Here is a 12,754-nt window from a genome sequence, read left to right as displayed (position 1 = left end):
AGCCAGGAGAGCCAGTGCTCCAGCAACAGTTTCTTAAATAAACTATCAAGAGACCGCATCCCATGGAGTGAGTCAGAAGATGTGCTCTGCGTACTTGCATGAGCACCAGGCACTCTTCTCCAGTCAGACAGGAACAGGATGGCCAACTTGCCCCAGCTTGCCTGGGACTTCCGCAGTTTACTGCTGAAAGTCTCACACCCTGAGAGACCTCTCAGCCCCAGGCGCACCGAGATGCTTGGTCATCTGGGCCAGGAAATGAGGGAGGTGCAATGAGTCCTCCAGCATCTTCCCCTTTACTGCTCTACAACAGTACAACAGTAGAGCAAGGTGTACACTTACGGGACCTGCTGCTCCCATCAGGCTGCATGGCGAGGGCATTTATGTCAACTGGGACAGAGGGCAGTGTACAAACATATCCATTTAAATGTTGTGTTACTTCTCTGAACTGAGATGTGTGCGTGTGTGTATGCCTTGTGCCTCTGTGCCATTAACATGCACACACAAATATGTGTGAAGAAAATTTTTAAATAAAGATGAAACAAGAAAGGCATAAAAAGTATGTAAAATCCTACTATCCAGCATTCACCATTTTGAGAATTTTTATATGTGCCCTTATAGATTATAATGTAGGTATATAGATAGGTATTAAAAACAATAAGTATGTTCCAGAAAAAAAAATGGTAATAAAAAAATGATGCTTTGAAGTTGTTCTGTCAACACTATAAGTATGTATCCACATCAACAAGTATAGTTTTACAGCCTCATTTTACATGACCACCTAGTATCCGCAATATGTATACACCACAGATTACTCAATCACATTGATTATGTAGGACATTAAGCCTGCTTTCAATTTTTCTTTGTGATATACAGTACTTGTTGCTTGGTCATCGAGCACTTCCTGTTTTATTTTCTTAGAATAAATTATTGAAAGTGGAACTGGTGAGTCAAAAAGATTGCTTTGGTTTTAACTCCTCTGATGTATACTATAAACACATTTCCCAGGAAAGTTACCACACTAGCAGTGTATAAATATGGCTCTTTCCCTCTTACTTGGAAACCTAGTATTTGAAAATGTGTGGCTTATAAGAAGTTTGAGGGTTATAAGAAAGTGAGCTCAATGTCTGGTCTTTCCAGGACAGAGAGGACTCCCTCTAACTTTTATTGACTCAACATTTAGCATCATTCGAAATCATAGGTCAGGAAATTTTCTCTGTAAAGGGTCAGGTTACAAGTATTTTAAGCTTCATGGGCCATATGGCCTTAAGCCTGTCATTGTAGCACAAAAGTAGAGACAATACATAGGTGATTCTGACTGTGTTCCAATAAAACTTTATTCACGAAAACAGGTGGTGGGTGGGATTTGGTCCACATGCTGCCCTGGCTGACCCCAGATTTAAATCATCTAGAGCTTGTGAAAACACAGATTTCTGGATTCCACCAACACCCACTCCTCATTCTCCTAGGGAATCACTAGGTCTTGAGAGTAGACCCAAGCATTTGAATTCACAAGTCTTTAAGTAATCGTGTTGCTGCTGTTTGGGGGCCAAGCTCCGAGCACCTCTGCTCTCAATTTAGTTCAATTCAGTTCAGTCGCTCAGTCGTGTCCAACTCTTTGTGACCCCATGAATTCCAGCACGCCAGGCCTCCCTGTCCATCACTAACTCCCAGAGTTCACCCAAATTCTTGTCCATCGAGTCGGTGATGCCATCCAGCCATCTCATCCTCTGTCATCCCCTTCTCCTCCTGCCCCCAATCCTTCCCAGCATCAGGGTCTTTTCCAATGAGTCAACTCTTCACATGAGGTGGCCAAAGTGTTGGAGTTTCAGCTTTAGCATCAGTCCTTCCAAAGAACACCCAGGACTGATCTCCTTAAGAATGGAGCAGTCCAAGGGACTCTCAAGAGTCTTCCCCAACACCACAGTTCAAAAGCATCAATTCTTCAGTGCTCAGCTTTCTTCACAGTCCAACTTTCACACCCATACATGACCACTGGAAAAACCATAGCCTTGACTAGACGGACCTTTGTTGGAAAAGTAATGTCTCTGATTTTGAATATGCTATCTAGGTTGGTCATAACTTTCCTTCCAAGGAGAAAGCATCTTTTAATTTCATGGCTGCAATCACCATCTGCAGTGATTTTGGAGCCCCCCAAAATAAAGTCTGACACTGTTTCCACTGTTTCCCCATCTATTTCCCATGAAGTGATGGGACCAGATGCCATGATCTTCGTTTTCTGAATGTTGAGCTTTAAGCCAACTTTCTCACTCTCTACTTTCATTTTCATCAAGAGGCTTTTTAGTTCCTCTTCCCTTTCTGCCATAAGGGTGGTGTCATCTGCATGTCTGAGGTTATTGATATTTCTCCCAGCAATCTTGATTCCAGCTTGTGTTCCTTCCAGTCCAGCGTTTCTCATGATGTACTCTGCATAGAAGTTAAATAAGCATGGTGACAATATACAGCTTTGACGTACTCCTTTTCCTACTTGGAACCAGTCTGTTGTTCCACGTCCAGTTCTAACTGTTGCTTTCTGACCTGTATACAGGTTTCTCAAGAGGCAGGTCAGGTGGTCTGGTATTCCCATCTCTTCCAGAATTTTCCACAGTTTATTGTGATCCACAGTCAAAGGCTTTGGCATAGTCAATAAAGCAGAAATAGATGTTTTTCTGGAACTCTCTTGCTTTTTCCATGATCCAGCGGATGTTGGCAATTTGATCTCTGTTTCCTCTGCCTTTTCTAAAACCAGCTTGAACATCTCGAAGTTCATGGTTCACGTATTGCTGAAGCCTGGCTTGGAGAATTTTGAGCATTACTTTACTAGCGTGTGAGATGAGTGCAATTGTGCGGTAGTTTGAGCTTTCTTTGGCATTGCCTTTCTTTGGGATTGAAATGAAAATTGACGTTTTCCAGTGCTGTGGCCACTGCTGAGTTTTCCAGATTTGCTGGCATATTGAGTGCAGCACTTTCACAGCATCGTCTTCCAGGATTTGAAATAGCTCAACTGGAATTCCATCACCTCCACTAGCTTTGTTCATAGTGATGCTTTCTAAGGCCCACTTGACTTCACATTCCAAGATGTTTGGCTCTAGGTGAGTGATCACACCATCCTGATTATCTGGGTCGTGAAGATCCTTTTTGTACAGTTCTTCTGTGTATTCTTGACATCTCTTCTTAATATCTTGTGCTTCTGTTAGGTCCATACCATTTCTGTCCTTTATCGAGCCCATCTTTGCATGAAATGTTCCTTGGTATCTCTAATTTTCTTGAAGAGATCTCTAGTCTTTCCCATTGTGTTGTTTCCTCTATTTGTTTACATTGATCGCTGAGGAAGGCTTTCTTATCTCTGCTTGCTATTCTTTGGAACTCTGCTCTAGGCAGCCCCAAAAGCCTGAAGAGATCAGTACATTGTTAAACTCGCAGGAACCATCACATTTTTCTTCTAGGAGACTTAAATGCTTTGTGTGCCTCTCCTCTCTTGCCTCTTGGAAGGTTGCGTCAGTCAAGGTAGCAAGTTAAGGTCAATGTAATCCTCTCTAGCCAGTTTATGAGGGAAGGATGTACTTAGGTATATTAGAGTATTCAGACTCTTTGCAAAAGCTGGAGCAATTGTTCTCAGATCAGCTCCCAGAGTGACACTGCAGAGTGAGCCCAATGATGCATACCTACCACCCCTCCTGAATCCTCCCATAACCCAAGTCCCAGCCAAAGTCTTACGCCAGGTGGGGTTTTCAAGTCCCATGTATGGGCCATGGGGCAAGGGAGGCTAGAAAGAATAGATTTAGCAATTTGATATTGGGAAGGCTAACAGCTATAGAACTATGAAAACATGGAGCAATGTTTAGCAGATTTGGAGGAAGCGCTATCCATACAATTCCATTCCTGGGAAAGAAAAGGCACAGTGAGGAACAGAAAGGTATAAATAAAGCAATAAAGCTTCAGCTCTCTAGAATTTACTTCAAATTAGCAGCGCTGGGATGGACAGAATATGTGGGCTATAGATGAGGCAGTGTAGATTATGAGTTGATGACTGTTGAGATGGGTGAACATGGAGGTTTATTGTTCTTTCTTCTTTACCATCTGTTTAGAATTTTTCATAATAAAAAATAAAATTTAAAAAGGCATCAAAAGAAAGAGTTAAGTAATGATTTCTGAACCCTCAAAGGCAGGATCTTTCCAAGAAGCCTGTACACCGTAATGAAGGACCTTCAGATGGGAGTTATTTTCATCGCACAATCATTGTTTTCACAACATTCCCAAAGGGAAAAAACAGGTGACTTTTCCAGTGAAAGTAGGCCAAGATGAGGCACTACTAAGGGATAATCATCATGCTTGCTTCACTGGACAAATACACCATGACAACTTGCTACATCAATGGAGCAAAATGAGATCAAAATGACTGGGCTACTACACAAGATCTCAAGCAAATAAAAATGCATTTTTATTTTTGGGTTTCTGACAAATAGTGAATATCATTTTTATTTTAGTATATGGGTGTCCCATGCAATATTCGGGCCATGCTTATACTAAAAATGCATTTGTTGTTCATCTGAAATTCAAATTTAATTGGTATCCCATAATTTATCCAGCAACTCTAGTTCTATGGCCTGTAAAATTTAGGAGAGTCCATCCTCCCCACCCTTCTCCAACTCATGGCACACCTCACTTCCCCCACAGACTTACCAGACAGGAGTCCCATAATTACAGCTCTCTGGGTAGTTCACCGTCAACTTGCCTTATTTTCCTAGAATGGCATTCTTCCCCCTCCTTGACAGGTTCAGACTGTCAGCCTGACCTCTGGCCCTTGAAGAGAAGTAGAGAGAGAGAGTAGCTATTTCCCTAAAAGCCATATTCAGCTGCCCTCCCCTCACTCAAGTTCCCTTCAATATTCTCCCACCATGGCTGAAAAGACCCCTGAGATGTATAGGTCATTCCTGACCCTACATCTTTCATCCACACAGATGGACTCTGCAGAACCCAAGCTCCAAAGCAAATAGGGAAAGAATGATTTCATACTGCAAGGGAGGAGCCATCTCTTCATCCAGCTTAACTCTGTCTCAGTTTGTCTCAGCCAGTCTGATTGTTAATGCTCAGGTAATCAAGTCTCTGATTGTTAATGTTCAGGTAAGCGAGTTTTTATAGAGGGACGTTGCTTTTGTCCCGTCTCGCCTATTGGTCATTTGACAACCCATTAGCATCTCACTGGCGGTGAGCCAGAGGAAGGAAGTGACAAAATATCATGAGTCAACATGTTACTTGCCAGAAGTTCTGGTAAAATGAGTTAAAGAATTTCAAAGGAAGATGACTACGGAGAAAATAGGAGTTTTAGATTACTGGAGTTTCCCTTCTCCTGCCCCATTCAACCAGAGACAAACCAAGAGTCAAGTCTCATAGCTGAACCTCTCCTGATGGAAGTTCTACACAGAGACTAAATTCCCTCTGCTGGAATCATGGGAAATATTTACCATTCATGACTTTTACTTTGAGGTTAAACAAATTTGAGTGCTCTGATGGGAGAAATACAGTGATTATAAAAGCCAGCAGCAAAGGACTTCCCTGCTGGTCCAGTAGTTAAGACTCTGCTTCCACTGCAGAGGGTGCAGGTTTTATCCCTGTTTGGGGAACTAAGATCTCCCCTGTAGCATGGCGTGGCCAAAATAATAATAATAAAAATACTATTTTTTTTAAGCTGGTGATAGGATCCAGATGGACTAGGAGGAAGGCAGAATTCTTCAAGAGATTAGAACAGCCTCTGCTCAGAAAAACAATATGAAAGGCTATGTTTTGTTACAAAAGAGTAGGTGCTTTCAGTGGATGGGAGGTCCCGGCACAGAAAAATTAAACCGCTTGCTTTGCACAGAATAGGATAATTATTATTCATATTTTAGAGTTCCCCTTAGGTGGGGAAGACAGGGTTTCAGTTGGTCATGGAAGGGAAGAGAGAGGTGAAGAAGTGGGAGACAGAGGGGAAGGGTTATCCAAGAAAATGCATCAGCAGGCATAGCCATAGAGAAAATGATGGCCAGGGAGTAAATGCCCATGCCAGGGGTGGCTGAGGGATTCCAGGACAGATCAGGGCTACCTAGCATAAAGAAATCCTTTGTTACGAAAAATGTCAAGCATATACAAAAGTAGGCAGGCTAATATAATGAGCCTCCATGGACCATACCCAATTTTAACAATTAACTCACAGTTAGCCTTGTTTAATCTAAAGTGCCCCGCCCACTCACACGAAGTGCCACGCCCACTCACACGAAGCGCCACGCCCACATCCTCCTCCATCAGTTACTTTGAAGGAAGCTCCAGACATCCTATTTCCTGGGTAAACCTTTTAGTACAGCATTCGAATTTAAGTAGTAGCCTTTCCTGAGCTGTGCTGCTGTCTCCCTAAACTAGCCACTATCTTCCTTAAAAGCCTATATAAAAGAAAGACACATCCCTACCTGCATCCTTTACTCTCAAAACTCTACTCCAGCACCACTGCACTTCCGAGACTAGATGTGTGGTAGTTCACCCACATGAAGCAATTCTGTGACACCAGCTGGGGGTCCTACGATATAATTCCAGTCTGACACCATCTATCCAGGGAGAACGTCAGACCTCAGGCAGGTTAGGGACTCAGACCCACGAGGCTGTCCCACTCAGATGGGATGCCAATTCCATGCCAATCACAAGTCCAGGTTGTCACCTGTAGCTCTGACCTACTGTCTGTAAACCAGAGGTTCCCATAACCCGTTCTCCTTGGGTTCAATTGATTTGCTAGAGTGGCTCTTGTAACTCAAGAAAACAGTTTACTTACTAGATTTCTGGGTTATTTATAAAAGGATGTAATTCAGGGTCAGCCAGATGGAAGGGATGCATGGGGTCAGATGTGTGGGAAAGGGCACAGAGCTTCTGTCTTCCTGGCAGGCGCATTGCCTTCCTAGCAATGCCATGGGTTCACCTACCCGGAAGCTGTTGGAACCCTATCCTTTGGGGGTTTACAGAGGCTTCATTATGAAGGCATGGTTAAAGCATTGGCCATTGGTGACTGAACCAGAGGTCAGGGGATGGACTAAGTTCCAACCCTCTAATCATGTGCTGAGCTCTCCTGGCCAGTAGCCCCCAGCCCTAGGGTCTTCCCAAAAGTAACTTCTTTGCCATAAACTCAGATGGGGCTGATACATAAAAATTCATATTCAAAGGCAAGTCAAGGAAAATTTAAACATGATTTTTCTCTGCCCTTTGGCCTCCTCTCTTCCCTCTACCGAGCACTGTGTGTCTACATTATGCATGGACCAAACCTCCCCATCGGCAGAAATACCTGCTCAACCATAAAGAGCAATATTTTCCCAGCATCAAGACAACTCCTTAAGAGATAACATTCCTTCTTAATCTTATAAGGGGCCACAATGACCCATGGCCCACTACTCACATCGTATGCTCAGAGATGGATTGTGTAAACTGTCCATAATATGTCATTTAACATTCAGTCCTCTGTCTCAAAAACTTACATAACTACATTTTAACCTCTGATGGGTGGAACAGACCTCAGAGCTTTCTGAAAGACTCCTTGCTAGGTTATAATCCTCTATTTGGTGTGAATAAAATTTTCTGTTTCTTTCTTAGATCGACTGGTTACTTTTTTTTTTGTCCACAGGGTTGAAAGGGGCTTGTTATGACTAACGAGAGACAACTTTATCACTCTTACCACATAGAAAATTCCAAACATTTTAGGAGTGCTGAGCAAGAAACTGGGATGAAAATATGTATGTCATTTTTAAAAACAAATTTGTAACTCCTGTGTTTTCGATTAATGCAAGATTTTTTTTTTAATGTGGACCATTTTCCAAGTCTTTATTGAATGTGTTACAATATTGCTTCTGTTTTAAATTTTCATTTTTTTTGACCTGAGGCATGTGGGATCTTAGGTCCCTAACCAGGGATCAAACCTTGCACTGGAAAGTGAAATCTTAACCAATGGACTGCCAGGGAAGTCCCTGTATTTCTTATTATAAATCACAATATTACCTGTTACCTGCAGGAGCCTAGATAGTGATGTTTTGGGGAAGGGGAAAAATGAAAAAGAGGCAACGTTCCAGTGGGGTTATGCTCTCAGACTGAAATAAGGTGACAGCAAGAGTGATGAGGGGAACAGGAACCCACAGAAACCTACAGGAAGGTCAGGGCAGGGTGTGGGACTTTCCGCAACATGCTTACTAAGTGATGATCCAAGCCCTGCTCTCAGGACATTCGATGAAAGTTCATACCAGAGAATTCCTGGAGACTAACACGGCATATCCACACTGGTGACAGACTATCCGGGTTATACGTTCATTTAACTTTAGCAAGTTCCTCTTTTTCACTAGCTAATTCTGTGTACATTTCAAATGACAGTCCCAAGCAACATTTTGCATTATTCAAAATAGCTTAAAGAAACCAAGAACCTTTAGAGCTGTTTCTCTCTCTATCTCTTTAGAACAATGAATTGTTTAGGGAAAATAAAAACAGTCTATAGCTGAATTCACACTGATGTTTCCAGAAAAAAATGGTCATGGGGACTCAAGTGCCTGGTTCCGTTCTCTGGACAAAAGGGTTAACCTCGCCCTTCAGTACTTTATCACCTGTTCTCTACACCTGGATAGTTCCACCCTTTCATCAAAGGTCTGTTGTCAGCGATTTTCAAAGAAAAAAACCATCTCATGTCGTTTCTTTCCTGAATTAAAATTCCGTCATAACTCTTTTTCTCCCCTCCCGATGAGTTTTTCTGACACCCATGAAGAATTTCCCCTTCAAAGCCCTGTCTTCTTACCTCCATCACTTAAAACTCCACTTGACACCTGCCTTCCAGGGGAGACAACACCCTTTACAGTTCAAAATCTTGCCAGTTGAGTCTTTAATTTTTTTTAATCCCTGATAAGATCTTTGCTCACTCAGCACAATATATATATAGTTTGCTCACCCATCCTTTCCTCTGTGAATTAAGGTTTGTGTACCTGCTAATGATCCCATAACGCCCCATCCCTGGAGGACAAGGGGCCCACAAAGAAAGGATAATCCGCTCCCATAGAGGGCTTGTCAGTAGCTGATTCAGCATGTCTGGGGTGGACCTGAGAATCTGCATTTATATGCAAAGACAAAAGATGAACACGACTTATCTGGCTTTGAGAAGATTGCTGTCTGATGGATAAATCCTTCCTTTCATCTGAGCAGCATTTTAGATTTGAAAATTGCTCTCAACCTTAAGAGATTTTTTTTTTTTTAAACTAGCCCTCACTACAATCCTAGGAGAGAAGTAGATTCCGGATTGAAAGTCACAAAACCTGCATTTGAATTTCAGCTCTACCAAATATTAGCTCTGTGACTTTGGACAAGTTACTTAAACTCTCAAAGCCTGAGTCATCTGCAAAATATGAATAAAATCCTCCCGGGTAGATAATACCCATGTTTGTGAAAATACTTTGTGTCTGCAAAGTGCTGTTCAAATATATGATAGTAGAAAAGAAGACAGCTTAGGGTCAGCGTGAGAAAGACAGCCAGAGTACTGTGAGGACAGAGAGGAGGAAGATACATTCAGCTGGCATGAGAAAGGATTGAATGAGGGGAGCTTTGTGAAAAACAGGCAGCGAGTTCAGTGGGGAAGGGAGATGAAGCCTGGAAAATGCATGACATACAAAAAGATAAAGGGTATGGGGAGATGATGAATATAGTGATGCAGGTGGAGAAGGATTTTAAAGTCACATTACTGTGGGCTTTGAGTACCAAGCAAAAAAGCTTGAACATGATTTGGTAGATAATGGGCAGTCAATGAAAGGTTCTGATCACAACTCAACATGTTCAGAAGATAATGAACATTGGTCTGTTGACTAAGAGATGGAAGGGGAGGGCCGTGGAGGCGGAGAGCAGGAGAGAATGGGACACACTGAGACTGTAGCATTGACATACGTGCACTATCATGTGCAAAACACACAGCTAGTGAGAAGCAGCTGTATAGCACAGGGGGCTCAGCTCGGTGCTCTGTGATGACTAGAGGGGCGGGGTGAAGCGGAGGAGGGCTCAAGAGGGAGGAGATACATGTACACTTATGGCCGATTTACGTTCTTGTATGGCAGAAACCAACACAACACTGTAAAGCAATTTCCTCCAACTAAAAATAATTTTTTAAAAAAGAGTCAATTTTCCTTAACAAGTCTTCTCCCTCCCCAACCCCTAGATCTTTATCCACCTCCCCATATCCCATCACCATAGCCTTAGAGTAAATCCCAACCCTTCTAATGATCACCATTTCCCCCAGAGAGCCCCTTGGAAACGCCGGGCAGCTCTGTCTTCTGGAGTGTTACAGAGAACACACGCTCCCTCTTCCTCCTCTCTTTCCTGGCCACCCTCTTGTCCTTATTCATGCTTCTCTTCTTATTGCCAAGCCCTCTTGGATTTTTCAGCCATTTCTCATTTGGGAGGCTTTCTCTGCCATTCTGGTTACCCTCCTCTGGGTATCATTTTTTTTTTTTTTCTTCCTTAGAAAGATAAGCACACAGCATTACCAAAGACACTTGGGAAATTTAAGCAAACAACCTCTTGATGTTTGGATAAGAACTTAATTCCCTGGCCCACCTCTTTTCTTTACTGGGTAACTTTACTGGGAATACTTGAGAAAAGGTCAAGTTCAAGGTCCAGGTGAGTTCTTACTGATCTGTGTTGTCACTGATCCCCTGAGCCTTGATGGTAGTTAATTAAATGCATCTCACTCTGACCTGGGTTTGCTGAATCCTCCGTGGGGCACATTCTTTCCTTTTACAGAAGCCAGCCTTGAAATTCACACCCTCTCTGTTGTCCCCTAAATGAGCCTGACTTGCTTGCATTTCCTCCTTAAATTTTTCTTTATGCTTTTCACATAATGATTGTTAAGTTCTAGACAATCATTACAATGCTTTCTTTACTTCCATTTTCCCAAGCCTGAAGGGTGAGCCTGTCCATGGCTGATGTGTGGACATCTTGGGGATCTCTTGTGGCCTCACTAGGCTCACTAAAAGTCTCCTTAGCAGCAACAGAAGAGAAATGCACAGTTAATAAATTCCCACTTATCCTAATAGCAAGGCCAGTGTGGTTTCAGGTCAAGATCACATTCAATCATGCATACAAATGAATCCTATCACCTAATATTTATATGGAGGCTCTCAGGAGTTCAAAATACCTCTAGACTAATGAATAATCATTTCATTATTATTGTACAAAGAATTCCTCGGTACCTCCTCCTCACTCACCAAACCCCCCAAACATTTTCCAACACGTCATTCTCATTTCCTCAAACTACATAGCAAGTGTAGCTGAGTCAAAAATAAGGACAGATTGGATTTTCACTTTGTGTGGAAACTCATTTCCTTTGCTTACAGAAGTGAAAGGTCTGTCTGAGCTCAGTGGAGGAAACGAGATGTTTTGATTTGATAAAGATGTTTCTTTCATGTTGCTCGGTGAGGAGGCATACTCAGATTCATTTGGAGAACAATTTTTATTGACTGTGACTCATTATAAAGAATGTCATGTGCTGGCATTTCATCATGAAGCAGGGAATCTTTGCCTTATAGGGCCTTTGGCTCAGATATGATTCAGGAATGGAAAAATGGCTTTCGTGGGAAATCTACTAACTCAGCTGGGACCAGATGAATGCAAGTGAAAGTATGGCACTCCCTACCACTCTTTTATGCTACCTCCTGAGGTGCTGGAGGAGAAGATATTATTCTTATGCCTCTGAAATTAAGAACAAAAGCAAATGCTGATTTTCCCTTAAAAGGGCTGAAATAACCCCAAAGGACTATGCTGTCTATTCATTAAAGTTTCAGGAATTTTTTTTTAAGGGAGGTAGGTATTACAGGATGTATCCATCTATATATAAGTGTGGGCACTTTAAGAATAAATCACATGTAGGGCTTCCCTGGTGGTCAGTGGTTAGGAATCTGCCTGCCAATGCGTGGAACACGGGTTCGATCCTGGCCCAGGAAGATCCCACATGCCAAGAGGGAACTCTGCTCGTGTGCAGCAACTATTGAAGCTCACGTGCCCGAGCCCTGGCTGCACAACAAGAGAAGCCATTGCAACGAGAAGCCCTGAACAACAAGTAGAGAAAGCCCTTGCACAGTAATAAAGATCCAGTGCAGCCAAAAACAAATAAATCTAAAAAACGAAATAGTGAACTTGTTGATTAAAGATAAATAAAAACAAAGCACAGCATTGACTGTGCTGGAATTATATAAGACACTATATGGTTTGAATATTTCATGAAATGAACTATTAATAAGTGAAAGACCCTAAAAGTTTTACTGGCTAGATAAAGTTTTGTACCAGTCTCTACAGCCCTGATTACATCAGAGGGAGAACAGTTGAAGTATGGTAAAGCCTGTTGAAGAAGCAGGAGGCTTATTCTAAAACCACAAACTTTTTGCACCAGAAGAATATAATTATTCAGTGACATTTTTAGAAGCCTAACTCATGTGTCTTCAAGACAAAATTGAATACAGAATGGTTTAGAGACTTGTAGTTGTGAAAATAAAAGTTGAAGTAGAAAGCCAAAAGAAAATCATCAGAAATCTTCTACACAGAAATGGTAAATGACTGGTTACACTGATCTCCTCCATGTTGCTTTCTAACATGCCTTCCTCTCCACCTAAACGTCCCCACATATACCTTCTTCCATGCTCACTCTTCTTGGAAGTGTTCAGGACCATAAATGTAGCTATTTTAGTAAGAGAGTGGATAATCTCCTTCAATACACAAGAAGTCTCAG

The 12,754-nt window shown here is 42.1% G+C and overlaps 1 long non-coding RNA gene across 1 annotated transcript; it reads right to left on the bottom strand.

Moving 5' to 3' along the window:
* Positions 1-302: 302 nt before the first annotated feature.
* LOC139180093 (uncharacterized) lies at positions 303-5,100 on the bottom strand. The gene is made up of 3 exons (XR_011564414.1): positions 5,014-5,100; positions 4,681-4,800; positions 303-4,077 (listed from the first exon to the last, which is right to left on the bottom strand). It is a non-coding gene; the product is annotated as an uncharacterized lncRNA (long non-coding RNA).
* Between the last annotated feature and the right edge of the window lie 7,654 nt (positions 5,101-12,754).

Source organism: Bos indicus, chromosome 27, assembly GCF_029378745.1.
Source record: "Bos indicus isolate NIAB-ARS_2022 breed Sahiwal x Tharparkar chromosome 27, NIAB-ARS_B.indTharparkar_mat_pri_1.0, whole genome shotgun sequence".
NCBI classification, from domain to species: domain Eukaryota; kingdom Metazoa; phylum Chordata; class Mammalia; order Artiodactyla; family Bovidae; genus Bos; species Bos indicus.
Note: the sequence above shows the minus strand (reverse complement) of the source record. Positions and strands in the feature narration are given on the sequence as shown.